Consider the following 22548-nt stretch of genomic DNA (forward strand, 5'->3'; position numbering starts at 1 on the left):
GATGTTAGAATGATCATACTGGGAATTTAAAACAACTATGATTAATATATTGAGAGTTCTAGTGATAAAGTAGACACATGAAAACACAGATGGGCAATGTAAACAGAAAAATGAAAATCCTAAGAACAAAATATAAATGTTAGAGATCTAATGAACTGTAACAGAACTGAGGATTACCTTTGATGGACTTATTGGTAGATTGGACATGGCAGAGGAAAGACTCTGTGAGCAAGAGGCTATATCAATAGAATCTTCAAAAACTGAAACACCAAGAGAAAAATACTAAAAACTGGAGCAGAATATATAAAAACTGTGGAACAATTACAAAATATAAAACACACAGGTAATAGATAAACCAGAAGGAAAAGAAAGGGAATAAGAAACAGAAGAAATATTTAAAACAAGATTGACTGAAAATTTTATGAAATTAATGTCAAACACCAAAATACAGGCCCAGGAAACTCAGAGAATAAGCAGGATAAATACCAAAAGAAACTAACAGAAAATCCAGAACTACAGGAAAGCATATAATTTCCACACTACAGAAAATCAGAAATTAAGTAAAAGCTCCGAAAGAAACCAGAGGATGAAAACACCTTTCCTGTAGAGGAACAAAGATAAGAAGTATGGCCGACTTCTCAGAAACCATGCAAGCAAGAAGACAAGGTAATGAATATTTAAAGTGTTGGTAGCAAATCCCCTCAACCTAGGATTCTGTACTTGCAAAATTATCTTTCAAGTGAAGGAGAAATAGACTTTGTCAAGCAAGCAAAAATTGGGGTAATTTGTTGTTAGTAGACCTGCTTTGCAAGAAATGTGAAAAGAAGTTAGAAAGAAAGAAAATAATACAGGTTAGATACTCAGGTTTACATAAACAAAGGAACAGCATTGAATAAAGAATAAATGAAGGTAAAATAAAAACTTTTATTTTTCTCATTATGTAACTGATCTAATGGATAACAGTTTGTTCAAAATGATACCAACAATACATTTGTTTATGTATGTCTATATATATCATATGAATATGTTTTATATATGTGCTTATGTATGCTTGTATGCAAGTAGAAGGAATGACAGCAATGATAAAAAGATGGAAGAAACTAAAATATTTTATCATAAGGTAGTCACACCTTATAACAATAATAATATCAATAACAAAGAGCTGTTGCTCTAGCGTTTTCACTATACATTTACAACTAACTTAAGTCCACTTTCTAGTATAACACTATACCACTTCATGGTTGGGCTGCCCTGGTGGCTCAGTGGTAAAGAACCCACCCGCCAATGCAGGTGTTCATCTGCAGTGCAGGAGACCTGGGTTTGATCCCTGGGTCAGGAAGGTCCCCTGGAGAAGGAAGTGGCAACCCACTCCAGTATTCTTGCCTGGGAAGTTCCATGAACAGAGGAGCCTGGCTGGCTACAGTTCACGGGGTCACAAATAACTTAGACACTACTTAGTGACCGAGCACCCACCCACTTCATGCTTAGTGTGAACGTTGTTGTGTTGTTCAGTCGCAAAGTCATGTCCAACTCTTTGTGATCTGGTGAACTGTATGATGCCAGGCTTCTCTGTCCTCCACTATTTCCTGGAGTTTGCTCCAATACATGTCCACTGAGTCAGTGATTCTATCTAACCATCTCACCCTCTGCCACTCTCTTCTTCAAGGCAACTACTGAAAAAAAGTGGAAAAAAAATGTATAACTGATATGCTGAAAAAGAGGAGAAAATAGAATCATAAAATTTATCAGTTAAAACCACAAAAGGCAAAAAAGAGTGAAAAGCAAAAGCAAGAACAAAGAACAAGGACAAAAAATAGAAAACAAAAGTGAATATGATAGATATTAACCTATATTAATAATCACTTAGAACATCAATGGTCTGAATGCACTAATTAAAATACAAAGATTGTCAGAATGTATGTGACACAGGACCCAGTTATATATTGTTTACAAAAATCTATTTTAAAGACAAATATAGATTAAAATTAAGTAGATGGAGAAAAATATATCAAGGTAATACTAATCAAAGTAAGTGGAAGTAGCTACATTAATTTAATATAGGATTAAATTTTATAACTATAATAAAATTAAGACAACTTCAAAATAAGGAAAGTTATCAGGAATAAAGAGGTACATTGTCCAAGAAGACTTATATGCCTAACAACATGGTGTCATACTACATGATGTAAAAAATGATATAGTGGCAAGGAGAAACATATGTTTGCACTATGATAGTTGGAGACTACAACACCCCTCTCTAATCAGAAATGGACAGATCTAGCTGGCAGAAAATCAAAGAACATGGCTGAACTCAGCCCAGCATTCAAGTGCGTATCATTGGCATCTGTAGAACTACTTCATCCTACAACAGAGAACGCATGTTCTTCTCAAGCTGAAATGGAACATTCACCAAGATGGACAACTTTCTGGGCCATAATACACACCTTACAATTTTCGAAAGAATAGAAATAATACTGTGTTTGATCTCAGATCACAATGGAGTTAAACTAGAAAATTCCCAAATACATGGAGGTTAAAGAGTACATTTCTAAATAACAAATGAGTCAAACAAAACTTTCAAGGGAAATTTAAAAATATTTTGAAAGTGAAAATATTTTTTCACTTTCACTTCAGAATCTGTAGGGTACAGTGAAAGTAGTGTGTGGAGGGTAATTGCACTGAATTCATAAATTAGAAAGGAAGAAAGACCTAGAATCAATAATCTAAATTTCCACCTTAGGTAACTAGAATAAAAAAGCAAACAAAATTCTAGGTAAGCAAAAGAAAAGATATAATAACTGCAAATAACTGAACACAATTTGAATTCCCTGCTAGTTCAAAAGAAAACAGCAAACTTCTATTTGTTCTTATTGTTACAAAAAAAATAGTTAAATATTTTTAATATGATTGCAGTTTTCATTCTTCAAAAATTAAATTTGTAGATATTTGCCTATATACTTAATTTTCCTGAGTTTGGAAAAATCAAAGTAAAATAAACTTAAATCTGACTAGCATCTATTTTTATTTTCATTATACTATATACTTTTTTTTTTTTTTTAACTTTTGAAAACAGTTTAATGGATCTTGAACAACATTTTAAAAGGGAAAAGCATGTAGTTTAAATATTAGCTTATTGTCAGTATGCTGTAATGTTCTTTTTTTTTTTTTTTTTTAATTTTTATTATTATTATTATTTTTTTTCCAGTGGGTTTTGTCATACATTGATATGAATCAGCCATGGATTTACATGTATAAGCATGTAGTTTAAATATTAGCTTATTGTCAGTATGCTGTAATGTTCTTTTTTTTTTTTTTTTTGGGTCTTTATTTATTTTTTTTTTTAATTTTTATTATTATTATTATTATTTTTCCAGTGGGTTTTGTCATACATTGATATGAATCAGCCATGGATTTACATGTATTCCCAATCCCGATCCCCCCTCCCACCTCCCTCTCCACCCGATTCCTCTGGGTCTTCCCAGTGCACCAGGCCGGAGCACTTGTCTCGTGCATCCCACCTGGGCTGGTGATCTGTTTCACCATAGATAGGATACATGCTGTTCTTTTGAAATATCCCACCCTCACATTCTCCCACAAAGTTCAAAAGTCTGTTCTGTATTTCTGTGTCTCTTTTTCTGTTCTGCATATAGGGTTATCGTTATCATCTTTCTAAATTCCATATACATGTGTCAGTATGCTGTAATGTTCTTTATCTTTCTGGCTTACTTCACTCTGTATAAGGGGCTCCAGCTTCATCCATCTCATTAGGACTGGTTCAAATGAATTCTTTTTAATGGCTGAGTAATATTCCATGGTGTATATGTACCACAGCTTCCTTATCCATTCATCTGCTGATGGGCATCTACGTTGCTTCCATGTCCTGGCTATTATAAACAGTGCTGCGATGAACATTGGGGTGCACGTGTCTCTTTCAGATCTGGTTTCCTCAGTGTGTATGCCCAGAAGTGGGATTGCTGGGTCATATGGCAGTTCTATGTCCAGTATACTTTTTTTTAATCATAAAATTTAACATAGCAATAATTTGTGTTGTTTGGAGAAGGAAATGGCAAACCACTCCAACATTCTTGCCTGAAAAATCCTGTGGACAGAGGAGCCTGGTGGGCTGCAGTCCATTGAGTTGCACAGAGTCAGACATGACTGGAGCAACTTAGCAATTTGTGTTGACATTGTACAGATGTCCACAGTTGGTAAAGTTTTAGTGTTTTTTTCAAACTGCTAAGCAGTGAATATTTTTACTGTTCTAGATTTGATTAATTCCTTCTGTATATCAGGACTAGTTCATTCTGTGGATTTAGAATTTAGATATCTGTTTCAGTTATGATGTATACACGGAAGTTCATAAGGCAATCAATATTCAATTTTAAAATAAAATGTTTGCCAAACTCTTCAGAAATGTGACAGGAGAGCATAGATGCTGTACTGACCATTCTGCAGTGATTGTAAATCAAAACTAGCATATCTGAAATACCAAACCTTACACATATTTCAAAGTTCAGCACCAATCATGTTGCTATGAGATTTCTCTGGTCTGCTATTATGAGTATCAGTAAAAGCACACAGAACACACATGCACACACACAGGGAAATAAATAAAATAACAAACCAAGTAATCCAATACTAAAAGTGTTCAATAAAGGAATAAAGTAGTCATTTATTGTTGTAAAACTGTTTGGCACAATCCTATACTAAATTGCACTCAATTACAGTTGTTAAATAGGCAGAAAGAGAAACAAAAAAACTCACCAAATCATAGCATACATAATACTCTTCAAAGCACTAAGTGGTCTACCCTTTCCTTAAATCCATTAGGTTTCATGTGGAAATTATAAAATGGGTTGCAAAATAATTTGTTTTTTAATTTGCATATAAATAGTTACTGAAAATACCATATACCTTTTAATCACAATATTATTTCTAAATCTTTTTGGTGTTTTTCAGAGACTATTAGTCCTCTGTGTACTAACAAATAGTACTTAATATTCTCAATAATTCCTTCAGAAGCCTAAAAATAAAGTGAAATCACTTTTAAGATATTGTTTACTTGATATATGTATATATATATATATATATATATATATATGGAGAGAGAGAGAGAGACAGAGAACATGAGGTTAAACATAAAAGTTTTAGAATATATATATGTGGTAAAATAAAGTATATATTTTTAGATAACTTGATCTACTTCTTCTCTAAGTGTTTAGATATAGGGATATAGAGTTTAGATATAGGGCAGAGGATAAAAGGAAAGATATACCCATTTGAATGTAGAGTTCCAAAGAATAGCAAGGAATGCTAAGAAAGGCTTCCTCGGTGATCAGTGCAAAGAAATAGAGGAAAACAATAGAATGGGAAAGGCCAGAGATCTTTTCAAGAAAATTAAAGATACCAAGGGAGCTTTTCATGCAAAGATGGGCACAATAAAGGACAGAAATGGTATGGACCTAACAGAAGCAGAAGATACTAAGAAGAGGTGGCAAGAATACACAGAAGAACTGTACAAAAAAGACCTTTATGACCCAGATACCACAATGGTGTGATCACTCACCTAGAGCCAGACATCCTGGAATGTGAAGTCAAGTGGGCGTTAGGAAGCATCACTATGAACAAAGCTAGTGAAGGTGATGGAATTCCAGTTGAGCTATTTCAAATCCTAAAAGATGATGCTGTGTAAGTGCTGCACTCCATATGCCAGCAAATTTGAAAAGCTCAGTAGTGGCCACAGGACTGGAAAAGGTCAGTTTTCTTTCCAATCCCAAAGAAAGGCAATCCCAAAGAATGCTCAAACTATCGCACAATTGCACTCATCTCACACTCTAGTAAAGTAATGCTCAAAATTCTCCAAGTCAGGCTTCAACAGTATGTGAACCATGAACTTTCAGATGTTCAAGCTGGATTTAGAAAAGGCAGAGGAACCAGAGATCAAATTGCCAATATCTGCTGGATCATAGAAAAAGCAAGAGGATACCAGAAAAATATCCACTTTTACTTTATTGACTGTGCCAAAGTCTTTGACTGTGGTATCACAACAAACTGTGGAAAATTCTTAAAGAGATGGGAATACCAGACCACCTGACCTGCTTCCTGAGAAATCGGTATGCAGGTCAGGAAGCAACAGTTAGAAATGGACATAGAAAAACAGACTGGTTCCAAATCGGGAAAGGAGTACGTCAAGGCTGTATATTGTCACCCTGCTTATTTAACTTCTCTGCAGAGTACATCATGTGAAATGCCAGCTGGATGAAGCACAAGCTGGAATCAAGATTTCTGGGAGAAATATCAATAACTGCAGATATGCAGATGACACCACCCATTATGGCAGAAAGCAAAGAAGAACATAAAGAGCCTCTTGATGAGAGTGAAAGAGGAGAGTGAAAAAGTTGGCTTAAAACTCAACATTCAGAAAACGAAGATCATGGCATCCGGTCTCATGACTTCATGGCAAATAGATGGGGAAACAATGGAAACAGTGCCAGACTTTATTTTGGGGGACTCCAAAATCACTGCAGATGGTGACTGCAGCCATGAAATTAAAAGACGCTTGCTCCTTGGAAGAAAAGCTACGACCAACCTAGACAGCATTATTAAAAAGCTGAGACATTGCTTTGCTGACAAAAGTCTGTCTAGTCAAGGCTATGGTTTTTCCAGTAATCAGGTATGGATGTGAGAGTTGGACTCTAAAGAAAGCCGACTGCCGAAGAATTGATGCTTTTGAACTGTGGTGCTGGAGAAGACACTTGAGAGTCCCTTGGACTGCCAGGAGATCAAAGTAGTCCATCCTAAAGGAAATCAGTCCTGAATATTCATTGGAAGGACTGATGCTGAAGTTGAAACTCCAGTACTTTGGCCACCTGATGCGAAGAACTGACTCGTTAGAAAAGACCCTGATGCTGGGAAAGATTGAAGGTAGGAGGAGAACAGGACGACAGAGGATGAGATGATTGGATGGCATCACTGACTCAATGGACATGAGTTTGAGTAATCTCCGGGAGTTGGCAATGGACAGGGAGGCCTGACTGGCTGCAGTCCATGGGGTCACAAAGAGTCAGACATGACTGAGTGAGGGAACTGAATTGAGATATGCTGCTGCTAGGTCACTTCAGTCATTTCCGACTCTGTGCGACCCCATAGACAGCAGCCCACCAGGCTCCCCCATCCCTGGGATTCTCCAGGCAGGAACACTGGAGTGGGTTGCCATTTCCTTCTCCAATGCATGAAAGTGAAAAGTGAAAATGAAGTCTCTCAGTCGTGTCCGACTCGTAGCGACCTCATGGACTGCAGCCTACCAGGCTCCTCTGTCCATGGGATTTTCCAGGCAAGAGTACTGGAGTGGGGAGCCATTGCCTTCTCCGGAATTGAGATATAGGTATATATTAATACAAATTGAAATATGAAATTAAATTTATTGATCAAATCTCCACAAGTATCTTGACAGCTAATGTAATCTTGAATTACCACTGTTTCACTTATGATAAACAAATACTTTTTGTTAGGAAATTTTTCTTATTTAAGGGGTTGTAATCAGTTTATCAGATTAAAGAATTCCTCTGGTCATCTAATAATTAAAGTTTTCATAGCATACGTGACTAGTATGTGTTTTGATAAATTACTATATACACACATACATAGTTTGGGTGGACTCCAGGAGTTGGTGATGGACAGGGTTGCCTGGCGTGCTGTGGTTCATGGGGTCGCAAAGAGTCAGACACGACTAAGCTACTGAACTGAACTGAACTGATAGTATACATTAACACCGTATTTCACTATGCAAAATTAAGCAGTCTTAGCTTTTTCATTGAGAAAGAAAGTTGAATATGTTGTTATTATTGCTATTTGTGTATTTATTTGCATATCCAACATATATATATATAATATATATATCAACTCTGATTGTATCTATATATTTAATGCTAGAAAAATAAAAGTGACCAAAAGTTGAAACATAGGTGATTGGCTTATTCAGTGTAATTTCTGGGTTTTGGCTTGCTCACCATTATTCAATATACAGAAGTGCAAAAGCTCAGTTTGGGAATCACTCTGACCCAAGCTAAATAGAAATAAGCTTTTCATCAACTTGTAAGTAATAAACTGCTTTTCTTTTTTTTTAAAAAACATTTTTAAAGCAAAATTTATGTGTATTTTAATTGATTTCCTTAACATGTGTGCTAAAGTCAGATCAGAAAACTTTAGAATTATGTGACAATTTCAAAATTTATAGGAAACACATTTCAGTGGGTTCAATGGGTTACTATTATTTGGACCTGTTTGAAAAACTAATGTCTCAATGTGTGAATAGAATAGAATATATGCTATTTGTCACAAATAGATGTATTATAAATTTTATATATTTATTGATGAATATATATATAGATGAATATTTTTATGCAAAAATAATCAATGTATTTTCTGTCACCTAATTTATAGAAAAACTTTATGCTATGACTGACATACTTTCCCAAAGATAGTGTATTTATGTTAAATTTCATAAATTATGTAAACATTATTCTTACCTCCTTCTTTAAAGAGAAGTATATCTACACAATGTCCAAATATCTGGTTAAAATTAGATAACTTCAATTCATTATTAATTCATTCTAGCCATGGAGAAGGCAGATGTCTGGATATGGCAATAACTAAAAGTTTAACACTAAGAACTTTCCCTTAGGTTGTACGGTTGTTTCAGTAAAGATAAACCCCAAACGAATCAGTTAGGAAATGTGCTTAAGAGGGAGAGAGAAGGAGAGAGAGAGAGAGAAGTTTGAAAACTAAAACCAAATGTTTATGTCCATGTTAGTGAAATCTGAAAGAACAGGCAAGAATGGGAATACTTTCTCATATGTTGTGAAAGAGATCATGGTGTTAGCTGTTAGGCCAATATAACAGTATTAAATGGTGAGCAATAGGTTATTATTCCTTTCCTGAATTAAAGGCTTGATCAATATCATAGAAAATCTGGATAAATATTATAGAACATCTGTGTATTTCTGTTTTCATTTTAGAAAAAAATCAGTTTTCTTTGGAGGTAGAATGGTTGTATCCTTTCTGGTCACTGAGATGGCTAATGTAATCTAGATTTCTTTACGATTTTTAGTGTCACCTGGCAGGAAAGGGAAGAAGTAGCCTTTAATTTACAGCCAGTTTGCTTTTCATTATAAGCTTTTGACTTTAATGTCTTCCAAAGTCTGAGTTCTGAAGCATTAGCATTGTCATTTTCGGTCTTGATTTTTTCCTTTTCTTAATTTGCCTTCAGAAAGTTTAGAAACTTCTAGGATCTCTGGGAAAGCGTGTCATGAAGATTGTTTTAAAATACATACACAGAAAAATCAGATGGAAGTGTGATTTATACTTGATGCTTTATAAACCAGTGTTGAACAGAAGGCAGTAGCTAAGCTAATTCAATAAATATGTAGTTAAAGGCATACACTATATAATGCCCCTCAGGTGGGATGGCTAAAGTAACTCAAGGGTGTCCAAAAGTAAAACCTTGGAAAGAGAGGGAGAGTAGAACTCTTATGAATGAGGAATAAACAGAATAGTGTAGACACCACCATTTAAACAGATGAAATTTATATGCATCTAACAAGTTGGGATTTAGACTGTCTATAGCAGGACAGTCTGCCTGAGAAATTTGGAGAGGAAGAGAGATTGGCTCATGGAGTCATTTGATTGATGCTCATTAGGACAGTCCTACTCCTAACTTTTTTACATTAAAAAGCTTCTGTGGCTCAGCGGTAAAGAGTTTGCCTGCAATGGAGGAGACACTGGTTTGATCCCTGGGTTGGGGAGATCCCCTGGAGAAGGGTATGGCAACCCACCCCAGTATTCTTTCCTGTAGTTCTGGATTTTCAGTTAGTTTGTTTAGGTATTTATCCTGCTTATTCTCTGAGTTTCCTGGGCCTGTATTTTGGTGTTTGACATTAATTTCATAAAATTTTCAGTCAATCTTGTTTTAAATATTTCTTCTGTTTCTTATTCCCTTTCTTTTCCTTCTGGTTTATCTATTACCTGTGTGTTTTATATTTTGTAATTGTTCCACAGTTTTTATATATTCTGCTCCAGTTTTTAGTATTTTTCTCTTGGTGTTTCAGTTTTTGAAGATTCTATTGATATAGCCTCTTGCTCACAGAGTCTTTCCTCAGCCATGTCCAATCTACCAATAAGTCCATCAAAGGTAATCCTCAGTTCTGGCAACCTACTCTAGTACTCTTGCTGGAATAATCCCATGGACAGAGGAGACTGGCAGGGTCTCAGGGGTTGCAAAGAGTCAGACATGGCTGAGCATGCATGCCAGGAATGTAGTGGTGAGCTGTAGGGGTAGAAGAAATATTCTATAGTCCGATGATTAGGTCTCAGTTTTTTACTGAGCCCATGCTTCTAGATTATGAACTTCACTAGTGTTTTTCAGTGCTTTTTCCTCCTCCTTTAAGTGGGACTGGATAGTTAGAGTGGGCTGGAGTTGGGTATTTCCCTTTCTCTAGGTCAGTTGGAATAATACCCCAATAGGTTAGACTCTCATTGACCAGTTTCTCCTGAAAGTAAGCTTTGTTAAGAACAGAGTTCTGGAGGATTTCAAAATGACTCCATTTCCCCTCCCATTGCCAGAAGCAAAAAAAGATTTTTCTCTGATATTTACTCTAAAAAACTGATTGAGCTCATGGAGGTAAATCTTAATATATGGTAAGGTCCTTCCAGAGTTTTTAACTCTCAGAGTTGTCTGCATTGAGCCTCCAACAATTCGTTTTTTTTTTTTTTTTTTTAATTATTCCTACTTTGGCACTGTTTTCCATTCGAGTCTCTACTCCACTATGCCATGATTCCTTGTGTTCATTTGTGTGTCGCTCCAATCTTGGGGACAACTGTTTTCTCTGTGTCCTCCTCTCTCTTTCAGATTCAAGAAGAGTTAATTTTTTCCATTTATTCACACTTTTACATGTTATTCAAATGGAGTGGTGACTTCTAAGTGCCTTACACATAGAACAAGAATTCACCCAAAATATTCATTCTTTAATGGAAGAAGATAATTCTTCTCTTCTACTTTTAACAGTCTTGCAAAGCAAGTTACTAAGTGTTGAGTTCAAGACATTCTCATTTACCATCTAGTTTGCAAAGAATCATGTTTTTAATGGAGAAGGAAATGGCAACCCACTCCAGTACTCTTGCCTGGAAAATCCCATGGCTGGAGGAGCCTGGTGGGCTATAGTCCATGAGGTCACAAAGAGTTGGACGTGACTGAGCGACTTCACTTTCACTTTTCACTTTCCTGCATTGGAGAAGGAAATGGCAACCCACTCCAGTATTCATGCCTGGAGAATCCCAGGGATGGAGGAGCCTGGTGGGCTGCCGTCTATGGAGTTGCACAGAGTCGGACACTACTGAAGCGACTTAGCAGCAGCAGCAGCAGCATATTTTTAAACTGTAATGTCTTCTCCAGGTGGAAAAAACAGTTGTCTGTTTTTTTAGCTTAGCAGGTCTACTAACAAATTACCCCAATTTTTGCTTGCTTGACAAAGTCAATTTCTTCTTCACTTTTGAAAGATAATTTTGCAAGTACAGAATCCTAGGTTGGAGGGATTTGCTACCAACACTTTAAATATTCATTACCTTGTCTTCTTGCTTGCATGGTTTTTGAGAAGTTGGCCATGCTTCTTATCTTTGTTCCTCTACAGGAAAGGTGTTTTCATCCTCTGCATTCTTCCCGGGTTTTTTCTTAATCTCTGATTTTCTGTAGTGTGAAAATTACATGTCCAGTATTCTTGCCTGGACAATCCCATGAACAGAGGAGCCTGATAGGCTATAGACCCTGGGGTCGCACAGAATTGGGTACGACTGAAATGACTGAGCACACACACACACGCACTCCTAATTAGGTCCTTCATTCCCTTTATTCATGTTATTGTAGACTGATTTCCTCTGATTTGGATATGAACTATTTGGGATCACTGTGTGCTGCAGATTACTGGGTTGGGGGTGGGTTGTTGCAGGGGACGGGAAGGGACTTTCATCGACAGGGAGTTATGAATGGACATTTGTCCCTAGCTGTGGTTGTGGCTTGTGCAATTGATATTTGAAGGAGGAGTCGTTGAGATGGGAATAAGAACAAGCATTGGGAAACTAGTCTAGGACTGTGTGCACCCTTAAGGCACCCCCTGTGAAGGATTTAGCCCCCACTTTCCAGCAGCCAACCACCCTCAGCAACAGGAGACACATAATTGAGGCTGGGGTGTGCAGGGCTGTAGCACAGTCCACACATGCAGTTCTCATGTGGCCCTGCCTTCCTCGGACCATCTGCTGCATTGCCTTTCAGTCCCTAGCAAGGTCCCTTTCTGTCCCAGCTGATTTCCCCACCATAAGGGGGTTTTGCTGGGTGTGGGAATCTTTCCTCACCTTCAGCATCCTGCCAGGGGTACTGCTCCCTTTTTGATTCCTCTTTTCTTTCTCTACCTGGTTACCAGGGGATTTTCCTTTCCCTTTTAGGGCTCTGCAGTCTTCTGCTAATGTTCAGCATTTGCTCTGTGAGAATTATTCCATTTGCAGATGTATTCTTGATGTACTTGTGAGGAGAGAGGAATTCCATGTCCTCCTATTTCACCATCTTGACTAGATAAATTTTTAATTGGCTACACTGATATTTTGTTTTAATTGTATGTTTTCAGCAAAATCTCACACATGTATTATAGTGTTAGAAAGAATAAAAAAACAATGTAGGGCAGGTAGACATGTCCTGTCCCACATTCACTTAACCTTTCAACATTGAGTCTGGAATTCCAATAGCAAAGCCCTATTTAGGCTACTTTAGGATCCCAAGTTAGTGACTAGCAACGGAGTTGACATGGCCAACAGTGAATTGGAGAATCTTTAAAAGATGAGATTGCAGAAAGCAGAATGAAGAGCCTAGTTTCAGACAGAGGCATCAGGCAGTCCTCTCCAGCAGTCCACTGATAGGCATCATTTTGGCTCACTCCATTCTTGCTTTATAGCTGTTTTCTTCTTTTCAGAGATTTTTGTGAAAGCTCCAGATGGTTTCAATGAAGACTCCTATAGTGATATCAGCATTGGATTCATGGGTGGGGGATGGAGAGCTGGGGGAAGCTGGAGAAAGAGGGAGAGGGGAAAGCAGCAATGTGGTTTGTGGTTGGAGTGAATTATCATGGAGGATTCTATTAGGCACTCCTAGCCAGAAAGGTCTTCAGAAAATAGCACTTCACTGATACGTTAGGCAAGTAAGACTCAAAGAAATTGGGAGCACTCAAGTTTCTGACTCTTAGAAACTTTGGTGTTTTGTTTACTATTCTGTCAATGCTAATATTTAGCTGGGTCTATTCCTCAGTCAGGTTTGATAGATTTATTACTTAAAATCCATCAAACTTGGCTATCTCCATTTAGGCTTATGTATTATTCTACTAATAATGCCAACCGCCCCCCCCATATTATATAAAATTCTATACTAATGTGGAGATTCATGATGTAAATATATGGAATCTCACCTCTTTCCAGTTTAATTAACCCTCTCCACACCCTAGTATGATACATGCACTCATGGCACCAGAGGGCGAGGTCATGGTGAGCCCCGTGGCACCCCAGCCAGGCTAGGAACTGCTCTGATGGCTGGTCAACGAGGACTGCCTGATGGTTGATGTGACTTTCTTCCTGTGAATGTCATCTTTACTCTAGAATCTGAGCGTTGGCATTAGTAGACTGTACATTCAGTGTCTGTGCAGTTTCAGGGTTGGTTTTGAATGGATTCTTGAATAAGAGAAAGAAAATTCCCAGAAATATAATTTTTCTGAAAAACATAATTTTTAAATGAAAAGCATAATTTTTCATAAAAATCTTCCCACATTTGGTTCTGATGCACAATGGGGGAAGGGATGGTTGATTTACTAAATTATGCTGAATAAATTAAGGATATTCTAGCCAAAGACAGGCTACATCTCAACAGTTAGGAGGTATACTAATATACCTTATATTAGAGAAAAACATATCTACGTATGTTCAAAAATATGAAATGTCCTGATACTTTGATCCTGTAAATAATTATGAGAAGTTTAAAGTGTTTAATCTTCACATTTATACATGGAAGAAAGAGATAATCAGAGAGATAAATCAATTACTTGAAATCTCTGTGAGCCATATTCTTGAGGGTTTTCTCCTTCTGAATTCAGTGCTTTGTCCAGTATTTGCTTTCAGTGGTGTTGCTACTGGGATGTGTGTATGTGTGTTTCACCTGCTGTTAGTTTATTTGAAATGACTTACAAATCATTCAACCTCTAGGAAATTCTGAGATCTCAAAATTTTAAAACCAGAGGTTGCAGAACAGGAGAAGGACCAAATTCACATGCTCAAATCATATAGTCAATTTAATCAATTTCCAAAATGTCACAAGTAGAAAAGGCAAAGTATTAGTGTAGGTTAACACACTTTCAATAGGAGGATGCATGTGGAGTGGAAGGAGCATTGAACCTGAAGTCTGTGTTCCACAGTGCCCACATGCCCATCTCTCTCCCTCCCTCTGTCTCATCAGCCTTCTCTGTTGACAGTGTAGTTACAAGGACCAGAGTCGAGGTTTAGGAAGGGCACTCAGCAGATATAAGGTCCTGTGACCCATCACTTGCTTGTTTGATTAGAGAGACACGGGGGCAAGCATGCCTCGCCAATAGCTGTAGATCACTGATGACTTGCTGAGCGGCTATGGATTTTATCTGCGTGTCTCTGGCAAAGGTCACATGGGACCAAAATGGATGTCATCAGTGGGTAACAGTGTCACAGTAGGGATCATATTGCTGACAACTGGGAATAATATGATCCATGATTTATGAATATTTAAGGTTGAAATGGTCTTTCCATCCGTTCATATCTATAAGTTAGCTCTCATTTGTTCCATCATTTTATCAGTGTTCAGCATACATGGGTTGTATTTATTCTATATCTAATATATCTTACAGGTTAGCACGCTATAGTTAGCAGATCTTATACATGTCATCCATGACATTTGTTTATCTTGTTCTCCATAGAAGAAGATTGTCTTTAAGTATGGTAAACACACATTTTAGCCCGCCTAGAGTCTTATGTTGTATTTTCAGGATTTAGAAACATTATATCTTTGTTTCTAGAAAAAGCAAGCAAAAAGGGAAAGACAAAGCAACCTGCAGTTTTCAACAATTATTTTAAAATAAAAACATGGGTGGATAGGTTGGAGAAGGCTAATACAAACAAAGAAGAAAAACTATCTAGATGTGATCTGTGTATAATTACCTTCCTTTCTCCTTCTCTCCCTTCATGCCTCCCTCCTTTCTATCTCCCTCTCTTCCTCCCTCTTTCCCTTTCTTCTTTTCAGTATATTCAATAATGATTTATTTATGATGTGTTAAATTATGCAACAATTTAACCTTGCTTTAGAATCCAGAATATGATCTTTTCTAGTGAATCCACCATGTGTACTAAAAATGAACCTGTATTCTGAAATAAATGGGGATAGTGTTCTCTAAATGCTAATTAGGTCAAGTAGTTGATAGTATTTTTTAAGGTAGTCTATGTTCTTACTGATCTTTTGATCTGATAAAAGAGGTACTAAAATGTCATTGTAATTTTATCTCTTTCTCCTTTTAATTCTTTCTCTTCAGCTCTAAAGTTCTAAGATGTACTTACATTTATGATTATTATGTTATTTCTGCTGTACCATTATTTTATTATTTTTAAATGTCCCTTATTATCTCTAGTAAAACATTTTTTTCTTGAGGTCTATTTTTAGCTGATATTAAAATAACTACCCCAAGCTTCTTTAGCTGACTCTTTATACAAAATATTATTTTCATCTATTTACTTTCAACCTGTCTGTCTTTCTATTTAAAGGTCACACTTATTCAAAGGAATATAATTTGGTTTTGTTCTCTTATTTATTTTGACAAATTTTGTTCTTTAAGTGTTTAAATACTGATACATTTATTATATTGACATTTTACAAAATTACTAATATTATGACTGAATGAGTCTCCTCTATTCTAGTTTGCCTTTTTTTTTAACCTCTTTTTTATAGTTTTATTTTGGTTTGTTGTGTTGTTGTCATCCCTCTGTTCTTCCTTTCTTGCTTGTGTTTGGATTATTTGAATATTTCTGTGATATATATCCTACTTTACCTGTTGGAGTTTTACCTTTACCTATTTGCATTAGTATTTAAGTGGTAACTGTAGCAATTACATATAAATCTTTATCTTTTCCCTCTACTTAAAGTTACTGTTCCACCATTTCACATACAATATAGAAACTTGTGTTCATATAGTTCTCTTTATGCCCTATCCTTATTCTACCCATGTTATATACATTTGCATACATATAAACCCCACAAGATAATGTTATACATTTTGCTTTAATCATTCATGTACTTTTTTTAATTAAGAGGATAAAGAATGTTTTCCATTTATTTGAATCTTTATTCTGATGCTGTTTATCCCTTCCTTATGATCTGAATTTCCTTCTGGTATAGTTTTATTTTTACTTGAATGACTTCCTTTAGAGTTTCATATAGTATAATCTTCTGACAAACTCAGTATTTTTATTCAGAAATGTCTTCAATCATTCTTCATTCTTGAAGAATTATTTCACTTGAAATAGAAATCTGGGTTTATAGTTCTGTTTTTTGGTATTTTGTAGGTATTTTCCCACTGTCATCTGGCCTTATTTTTTTTCCTTGAAGAGGTTAGTGGTTTTTGAATCATTGTTCCCTATAGGTAATATGCTGTTTTCCTTTGATTGTTTACCAGATTTTGCCTTTATCTTTGACTTAGCAGTTTGACTATGATGAACCTAGACATGGTTTTCTTTGTATTTATTATATTTTGCTTGGAGTTTGCTGAGCATCTTGCATTTATATATGTATATTTTTCCAAATTGGGGAAAAATTAGCCAGCTATGTTTTAATTTGTTTTCTCTTTTGTCTTCTCCTGTGATTCCAGTTACATTTATGATCAACTTCTGATTTTTTTGAGGTTATTCTCATTTTTAACACCTTTTCCTTCTCTGTGTTCTTCAGACTGGATAATTTCTCCTAATTTATATTTGAGTGACTCATTATTGCATTATTATGTTTTTCAGTTGCCTAAATTCCATTTAGATGTTACTATAGTTTCTATTTCTCTGCTATGAATTCTTGCCTTTTCATTTACTGCAAACATTTCCTTTTACAATGATTGAGCAGGCTTATAAATAGATGGTTTCATTCCTTATTTGCTTCTTCCAATATTTCAGTCATCTTTGGATGGGTTTTAATTGATTGTCCTTTAATTAAAAGTTGATCCTATGGTGTCCTTTTCGGGTAGAATTTTATCCTGGGCGTTTAAACTTTTATGTTGTGGAGATACTACATTCCTTTAAAATCCCTGGTTTTAGTTAGTTTGTTTTAGTAGACAATTTTCTTGGTCAAACAAAAGCTGTAAATTGTTCCTCTCAGGCCATGGCTAAATTTTTAGTTGAGTTCTTTTATCTTTAGCTACATAATTTCATGTCTGCCACATACCTGTGTAGATCATAAATCAGTCAGAGATTTGGGCAAAGTTGATACAAAAAAAATTAAGGCTCTGTCTCTCTGGCTCCCTTTTCCTATGAGATCCTTTCTCCTAACATTCCAGAGACTGTAGTTGCCTCACATTATATTCTCTGAAAGACTGCGTGTATTCTACTGACATTTTATCTACCACAAAAGATATAGTGCTATCAGTGTGAAAGTCTTAAAGACAGGAAACTCAAACCATGCTTTACTTTTTCCAGGTTTTCACTTGTTTGTAGATATTTCTGCCTTTTTTCAGTCTCTAATGCCTTCAGGTAGTTGTTTATTGATGTTTTCTAGAATTTAAAGGTTATCTCTATGAGAATAAATTTGATAGAAACTTACTCAGACATACTTGAAATAATACTTGAGATTTAACACCTTGTTCTTATGAATAGTTTCTCCAACCTCAGGGAAAGTAACTATTGAAAACTCAAATATTTTTGTTAATTATAGATTCTAAAGTATAAATCTATAAATGTTACATATTATTCTTTCATGATTACTGAATGAAAGCAAGTATATTAAAACTTGGATCTATTAAAGTAATGATACAATCAACATAAATTAGGAAATAGATTGGGAGGTGTAAAGACATGGAGGTTCTGTAGAAACATAATATTTTCATATTATGAAAGTAAACAGCTACAAAGGGACATTCAGTCAATCTAAATAAGAAATCAAAGGGAAATCAAAATGGTGAAGTAAAAGGATGTGAAGCTCACTGTCCCCCACCCCAAACACATAAAAATATCTATATATCAGACAGTTTTCATGGAAATATAACTAGAAACTGGGAGAACTACTCCTATATAACAAACGCTGCATGAAAGATTCCCAAGTAACTGGGTAGACTCGGGAAAAAAAAAAAAACCACGTTGGGTCAGGACCTGTGCCCCTGAGAGTGATCTAGGAGGAGAAGAAAGTCTACATGGGCAAGCCCTCCCCCTAGAGAATGAGGATGTTGAGGCACAGACTTGGCGTTGCTGGCCTGGGGTCTTATGCAGAAGAAACAAGACCAACTTGGCTGTTAGCAGAACTGCTAGGACAGATAGAAGGGCTGGAGAAGGCTAGACTGCACTCATAAAGAATGTGTGGTTACTGGCTTGCCAACACACGGGGCAGAGTCCTGCACTGTGTCTGTGGCCTTTCTGTGCATTCCAATCTGAGCTGTGCAAACATCTTGGCCCAACTCACTCCACTCCACGGTTTGATACGGGAACTAGGTCAACCTGGTCTTGGGAGAACACTTGATACAGAGACACAGGGGTGGCCTGGAGGCCTGGGGTATGATTTGACTGGCACATCGGTGGGATTGTTGGCATTTGCTCAGGCAGTCCCACAGAAGCAGTACAGACCTCTCATGGAAGTGCCGCCACTTGAACCGCTATGACCACCATCCTGAGGTTCCCCACTCCCAGTCTAGTACATACACACTCTAGTCACACTCACTCACAACTTGACACTGGATCTGAGGCAGACAGGTCCTGGTAGAAGATGTGATCTAGACGTAGAAGGTCGGGGGCCTGGGGTGGGGTCCAGATGAAACAGTATCAGCCAGTGTTGGTGCTTGTCAAGCTGAAGGCCAGAAGAAGTCCAGATCTTTGACATCAGCACAGCTATTTCAGTTGCTGCAACCACAACAGTCCAAAAAACCTGTCTCAGCCTAGTGAATGCTCCCACCTCACCCATTTCTGTGCCACAACCTTGTACTAGATCTGGGATGACCACAACAGGGAAAGGAGATGAATATGGATTGAGTGGAGGGTCAGCTGCCTACACAGTCAATGCATCAGATCCGTGTACGCACACTAGCTTGACTTCAGCTCTTCCCTCCTTTGGGGCAAATTCCCCTATGTGGGGAGGAGGGAAAACACACACTTAAAAGGGAACAGAGCCTGCAGAGGGAAAACACACACTTAAAAGGGTACAGAGCCTGCTCAAGCTCAAACCTAAAGACTTTCACTTCAATAGTTGAGTAACTGACCCCATCTGTAACAGGGCAGCAATATCCATGGAGCAGAAAGGAAGTCCCACTTCAAACCCTGTGCAGAATATTACACTCATTACATATATACACCCAATGCAGGAGCACCTGAATATATAAAGCAAGTATTTACCAACAGACCTAATCTTGGATGGAAAAATTAATATTGTTAAAATGACCATACTATCAAAAGAAATCTATAGATCTAGTGTAATTCCTATCAAAATACCCATGACATTTTTCATAGCTACAACAAACAACCCTGAAATATATATGGAACCACAAAAGATCCTGAATTGCTGACAGAATCTTGAAAAAAAAGGGACAAAGTTGGAGGGATAACCCTTCCAGACTGCAGACCACACAATGACCCTGCAGTAATCCAATCAGTGTAGTACTGACGCCAAGACCAACAGAACAGAATGGAGAACTTAGATACAAGCCTACATATCTCCAACCAGCTTTCTGATGGACAGCCAGCATTCCAATAAAATTAAAGCATTCCTTCACATCATCTGTAAAAATAGACTCAAAATGGTTTAAAAAATAAACATAATACATGAAATCATAAAATTCCTAGAAGAGTATGTCAAAGGCAAACACTTTGACTTGAATATTTCAATATTTTCCTTAATCAGACTTCCAAGACAGAAGAAATAAAAGCAAAAATGAGCAAATGGGATTTAAAAACACAAAAGCTTTCACCTAGCAAAGGGAAATACCAACAAAACCAAAAGACAGCCTATGGAATGGGAAAATAAATTTGCAAATGATGCAACTGATGAGGAGTTAATATCCAAAATATACAAACAACTCATACATACAACTCACTATCAAATAAACCAAACAACTCAATCAAAAAATGGGCACAAGATTTGAAAAGATTTTTTTTCTAAATAAGGCATACAGAGGGCTAAGAGGCACATGAAAATATGCTTAACATAGCTAAGTATTAGAGAGATATAATTCAAAACCACAATGAGGTATCACCTCACACCTGTCAGAACAGCTATCATCAAAATTCTGCAAATAACAACTGAATCATTTTGCTGTACATCTGAAACTAACACAACATTGTAAATCAATTATGTTCCAATAAAAAAAGTATTCTACAAGTAACAAATGTTGGAGAGGACATGGAGAAAAGGGAATCCTCCTGCACTGTTCTTGGGGATGTATTATAAATAGGTGTAGCCACTCACTATAGAATGTTTTGAGAATAGTATGGAGATTCCATAAAAAACTAAAAATACAGCTACCATGTGCAGTGCTAAGTTGCTTTGGTCCTTTCTGACTCTTTGTGACCCTGTGAACGATAGCCCGCCAGGTTCCTCTGTCCATGGGATTCTCCAGGCAAGAATACTGGAGTGGGTTGCCATTCCATTCTCCAGGGGATCTTCCCAACCCAGGAATTGAACCTGTGTCTCTTAGGTCTCCTGCTCTGGCAGCCAGGTTCTTTACTCAGCAGTTCCCCTCCTGGGTATATATCCGGGAAAATAAAAATCATTAATTTGAAAAGACACATGGACTCTAATATTCATAGCAGCACTATTTCCAATAGCCAAGACCTGGAAGCGACTCAGATGCCGATCAGCAGACAACTGGTGTGGTACAGTTGGTATCACCAACAGTTGATACCACCAACTGATGTGGTACAGTTAAGAAGATGTGGTACACATATATAATGGAATATTATTGTTATTCAGTTGCCAAGTTGTATCCAACTCTTTGCAACCCCATGAACTGCAGCATGCCAGGGCTCACTGTCCCTCACCATCTCCCAGAGTTTTCCCAAGTTCATGCCTGTTGAGGGCTTCCCTAGTAGCTCAGCTGGTAAAGAATCTGCCTGCAATGTGAGACCTGGATTCTATCCCTGGGTTGGGAAGATCCCTTGGTGGAGGGCATGCAGCTCACTCCAGTATTCTTGACTAGAGAATCCCCATGGACCGAGGAGCCTGGCGGGCTACAGTCCACAGGGTCGCAAAGAGTTGGCATGACTGAGCAACTAAGCATACAGCACATGTCCATTGGATCGGTAATACCATCCAACCATCACATCCTCTGTAACCTTCTTCTTCAGCCATCCTCATAAAAAGGAATAAAATAACTGCCATTTGCAGCAGTGTGGATGGACCTACAGAGTATTATGCTTAGTGAAACAAGTCAAATAGAGAAGGAAAAATACTACATATTACTTGTATGTTGAATCTAAAAAGTAATACAAGAGAATGTATATACAAAACAGAAGCAGATTCACAGACATAAAAAACAAACCTGTGGTTACAAAAGTATAGAAGGAAGGGGTGAGGGACAAGTTAAGGGTATGAGATTAACAGACACTAACTATTATATATAGAATAGATGAAAAACAAGGATATGTATAGCACTAGGAATTGTATTCATTATCTTATGATAACCTATGATGGAATATAATTTGCAAAAATACTAAATTACTATGCTGTAAACTTGAAACAAACACAATAATGCAATATTGTAAATCAATTATGCTTTAATAAGCAAACAAAGAAATCAATTGGTTTAAACTAGATTGCATTCTGTTTGAATGGAATGGATTCTGTAAAATTAAGATGCTGAATTATGTTAAAGATAAATTTAAAAACAAAAGATTTTTCTTGTTTATATCAACAAGAAAAAAGAAAGGCAATAATTAAAATCCATGAAGAGAAACTCATATAATCTTGTCTTTATATGAAACACCTCAGATTGTGGTTTTATTTTGAGAAATTTATGACATATATGAAACATTGAGTGCATTTTATCTTATATTAGGAACATTTTTATTTGAATTTAATAATTGTTAGGATATTCAAGTCATAGATAAATTGCTAGGTTATTATCTAATTTTTCATGTATGATATTTATATATCCCTAGTAACATAAGCACTGGGTGTTTTCAGCTTTCAGAATCAAATATAACTTTTAATAATGGAATTATTATTTACGGTTATAAATATGTTTTAAAAGTTTGCAATGTACTAAAAAA

The 22548-nt window shown here is 36.6% G+C and overlaps 1 protein-coding gene across 1 annotated transcript in view; it reads left to right on the top strand.

The window, feature by feature from the left end:
• LOC133062798 (receptor-type tyrosine-protein kinase FLT3-like) overlaps positions 1-22548 on the top strand; it is a 47503-nt gene that overhangs the window by 21936 nt on the left and 3019 nt on the right. The gene's annotated exons all lie outside the window — the stretch shown is intronic.

This window comes from Dama dama, chromosome 9 (assembly GCF_033118175.1).
Source record: "Dama dama isolate Ldn47 chromosome 9, ASM3311817v1, whole genome shotgun sequence".
In the NCBI taxonomy this organism is placed as follows: domain Eukaryota; kingdom Metazoa; phylum Chordata; class Mammalia; order Artiodactyla; family Cervidae; genus Dama; species Dama dama.